Below are 4,837 nucleotides of genomic sequence, written 5' to 3' on the forward strand. Positions count from 1 at the left end.
GGCTGCATCAAAGCAACCCGTAATTAGGTACAAATTTGGCTCATGGTTCAGCAATTTATACAGATTAGCTGTGCTGACCTTCTGGAGCCCCAGGGTGCTTATTTCGCATTTGCGGTTGCAGAGTGACCTCTAGTGTTAAAAGACAAGGATTTTTTTTTTTTTTTTTTTTTTAAGGATAGCATCCAAAGTTAACATCTTTTTTTCTTTTTTCTTTTTTTTATTATACTTTAAGTTTTAGGGTACATGTGCACATTGTGCAGGTTAGTTACATATGTATACATGTGCCATGCTGGTATGCTGCACCCGCCAACTCGTCATCTAGCATTAGGTATATCTCCCAATGCTATCCCTCCCCCCTCCCCCCCACCCCACAACAGTCCCCAGAGTGTGATGTTCCCCTTCCTGTGTCCATGTGATCTCATTGTTCAATTCCCACCTATGAGTGAGAATATGTGGTGTCTGGTTTTTTGTTCTTGCGAGAGTTTACTGAGAATGATGATTTCCAATTTCATCCATGTCCCTACAAAGGACATGAATTCATCATTTTTTATGGCTGCATAGTATTTCATGGCGTATATGTGCCACATTTTCTTAATCCAGTCTATCTTTTATCTATCCTTACTATTGAAAGCATGGGCTGTAACACACCTTTGGGGAAAAGTCCCTGGGAAATCTCCATAAGGTAATCAGATACAGATGTGACTTTTTGTTGTGTGCAAATTGCCGTTAGAGAATGTTCTAAACCCTCTGTCATGGAAATTTCCAAAGGGTTTACACATTTCAGAGAATATCTATGTTGGCTCTTTTTTTCCTCTTTTTGTTATATATTGGGGTTATGTGAAATTTTATTTTTAAAAATGTATGTGTCTTATGATGCTCTCTGGCCTATAGACAATTAAATAACTTATTATTCCCTCTTAAGGAGAATGGGCCCAACATTGACCCCAAACAGAGCCTGAAGTTTTTGCCTTAATTCCTTGAAAATAAAAGTGATGGGAATCACAGCAGAAACTCTTTGGGACCAGGGCTGAGTTCACAGTGACAGCTCATTCTTGCCACTGTTGGCCCTAGTTGGGACTTGGAGTGGAGTGAGCAGGAGACAGTGTTTGCTGGGCACCAGTTGAGCTGCCCAGAGCCGGTTACAGAATGCACAGGGCCCAGTGCAAAGTGAAAATGCTGAGCCCCTTTTCCAAAAAGCAGGAAAGAAGGTGCCAGGAAAGGTACTAAAATATAAGTACTTTTCCTTTCTCCTGCTGTCTCTCTTTTGACTTGCAGTGTTATTATTTGCTATTTAATACCTGCTAGGTTTGGAAAAATTAAACGTAAATTGATAGCACGAATCTTACCATTCCTGTGCCTTGCCATCTTACAATACTAATGGAAGCATTTAGCTCAAAGCATGTAGCTCACATGCAGAATCACAGAAATTATAGAATTTGTATTTCCTAAATTACACATAAATAGGTTTGCGGGTGGGGAGGGGGGTTAACCAGTACAGATGATTGCATTCAGAGGCACACAATGACACAATTGCCCTGACCTTTCAACCAATCCCTTACTGGAAATGCTGCACAAAAACTAGCTTTGCTGTTTTTATTTCATTTCTGGATATGCATACATTCTACCAGCACCCTCTGCCTTTGAGTTACTGAGGATTAAGACAGGACTGAAGGCCAGGTGCAGTGACTCATGCCTGTAATCCTAGCACTTTGGGAAGCCAAGGCAGATGGATCACTTGAGCCCAGGAGTTGGAGACCAGCATGGGCAATATGGTGGAATCCCATCTTTACAAATAATACAAAAAAAAGTTTCCGGGTGTGCTGGCATGCATCTGTAGTCCCAGCTACTTGGGAAACTGAGGTGGCAGGATTGCTTGAGCCCAGGAAGCAGAGGTTGCAGTGAGCTGAGATCGTGCCACTGCACACCAGCCTTGGTGACAGACCAAGACCCTATCTCAAAAAGAAAAGAACGAAAAGAAAGGCTAGTTCCCTTTCTTCCTATGTCATAACTACTGGCATAAGTGGTTGACTAACACAGAGAAACAACAGGAATGAAAAAAATATGCTAGGCTTCCTTGGTTGATGATGTCCTTAGAACATCATATGCTTCTTTCCATTTTGAGTCAAATTCTGGTTTGAATGGAAAGCATGGCCCATCAGGCCCATTCTTAATCAAAGATGTAACACTTGTACTCACTTTGAGTAATCTTGTTCTCACTTTGAGTCTTTCTGAACTCCCACCATCATGGGAGCACCAGAATTCTGTGCTCATGAGGCAAGGAATGGCAGCAAACACACATTCCACGCGTATCTCCTCTGCTCAGGTTCATGCTGTATTGTCCCATTGGACTTCATCACAAGTGTAAAGATAAAATCATGGAGTATTTAAAGATGGCAATGGCAGAGGATTCAACCATGCACAGGGCTCTTCTGAACATGAGTCCCTGTGTGACTGCAGAGGTCAAATGCCCATGAAGCCAGCAGGGGCTGGGGAAGCTGGCCTTCTGGCAACTGATGCACCTGGATGCTGTAGAAGCAGAGAGTGGGACATCCCTACAGACAGAGCGGCTGGGGGAGGCTTCATGGTGCCCATCCTGTCTAGGAGGAATAAGAATGTGACTAGACTGTTTTTCCTAGGGCAGCCCCACACGTAAATATAAAAATCAATCTTCAAAGTTTTCACAGTGGATCCTCCAACACTTGTGAAGCAGGGGAAATGTAATCCACCGCATTTACACTTGAGGAATTAGAGACTTGGAGAGATGGGGCAATGAATGGCATAATGGCACCCAGCCCTGGGTGAGTGGGGCTCTGGGATCCCGAACCTCAACACTGCTCCCTTGTTGCACTTGGCTGCTCTGACCTCCTTGCTTTTCTCACAGGAGGCATGCTCCTGCCACAGCCTTGTTCCAATGCTACCCTTTCAATGAGACACACGGTCATCAAACCAATCACAATTGCAGTTCCCCCACCCACCCCCCCCCCACACACCTATCTGCCTCCTTTTTTGTATTTCTGGAATAACACTTGTCACCTCCTAACCTACCATGTGATTTGCTTATTACATGCATTGTGTATAGTTTGCCTCCTCCAGCTAGAATGTAGGCATCACAAGGGCAGAGCCATTTGTCTAATAATTTCACTCCTGGATCCCAAGTGCCTAGAACAGAGAGCCCAGCACTGAGCAGGCCCTCATTAGGCGTGTGTTGAATGAATGAGTGAATTAATGAAATGCACATGACAAATGACTGTCCATGCCATCTTATAACTCTCCATCCTAGCCCCTGATACTGTTTCTTGGTCTTTCAGAATGTTCCCAACTAGAATGGAAAAGGCAGGAATTTGACCCTGGGGATGGCAGCCATTCCTTCTGGAGAGTTTGCTTCACCAGATTCCTATTAGCAGTGTATATGGTAGCATTGACAGCTAATTTTGTGTGTCAACTTGACTGGGCTAAGAGATGCCCAGATAGTTGATAAAACCTTATTTCAGGATGTGCCTGTGTGGGTGTTTCTGGAAGAGATTGGCATTTGAATCAGTAGACTGAGCGAAGACGATCACCTTCCCCAGGGTGGAAGGGCATCATCCAGTCCTATGAGGACTCAAATAGAAGAAAAAAGCAGAGAAAGGGCAAATTTCCTCTCTCTCCTTGAGCCGGGTCTTCCATCTTTTCATGACTTTGGACATTGGCTCTCAGACTTTCAGACTTGGACTCAGGCTTACCCCATCAGTCTCCTAGTTCTCAGGCGTCTGAGTTGGACTAGAACCACACCACCAGCTTTCCTGGGCCTCCAGCTGGCAGACAGCAGATTGTGGGACTTCCCAGCCTCCATAATCATGTAATCCGTCAATCCCTCACAGTAAATCTCTTCCTACATTTCTATATCTATAGGTATACATATAGATATATTCTATTGGTGTTTCCTGGAGAACCCTAATACAGTAACATTCACTCTATCTGAGCCATTCTCTGTTACACAAAAGCTATAAGTAATGAGAAATCAGTCTTGAATATCAGCAAGAGCTCGAGTAAAACCTGCTACTCCCTGCCAACTATGTACCTCTCTGAGCTCCCCTTTTTTCTCAATTACAAAATAAGACTGCTGTATCCTGAAAGGAACGTGTGCAGATTAACTGAAAGCCTGCATTCCATCTATTTTGCTACACCCACATGGCTACACTGGCTTCCAACCTAGTCAGGGGCTCTGTTGTAAATTAGAAGGGACAACATGCCCCACGCCATGCCAGTCTGGACCTAGCATCATCAGGTTCGCTACTGCAGCAGGAGTCATAAGCCCATGGCCCAAAGAATGTGCTATGTTTGGCTGAGACAGTATTGTTCTGGTTTTAAATTAATCAACAGCATTTTATAAATGAAAGGTGTTGCACGAACACGCCACTCTGCAGAATCTCCTAGAAAATCAGCCCCTCTGGTGACAGCAGCCTCAATTCCCACCCAGAGGGCTCCAGCCGGAGCTGCGGGGAGGCACGTCCCTCTAACAGGGTGTGCCCATTTGGCTTCCCTTCTCCTCCTGTGCCCACCAAATCTGTGGGCGGCTCCTGTGGATGTTCATATTTGCTACCCCGGCTGAGTACCTCTCCAGGACAGCATTTATCGCCCCAGCCTGAATCCCTGTGTCCCTCACTCAGATGCCCCCTCTCTGCTGGCAAGCCTTCAGAGCACTCCCAACCCCTGCACCCACCTCCAGCCCATCCCACAGTTGTCACTAAATCTGAGAAAGAACACTGTGGTCTACCACAGGGCGTAGAGTCACCCTATGGTCCGAATGGCATCGCAGTGGATTCCAATTGAAGGGGAGGGAGGGAGAAAGAAAAGG

This window comes from Pan troglodytes, chromosome 16 (genome assembly GCF_028858775.2).
Source record: "Pan troglodytes isolate AG18354 chromosome 16, NHGRI_mPanTro3-v2.0_pri, whole genome shotgun sequence".
Classification (NCBI taxonomy): Eukaryota; Metazoa; Chordata; class Mammalia; order Primates; family Hominidae; genus Pan; species Pan troglodytes.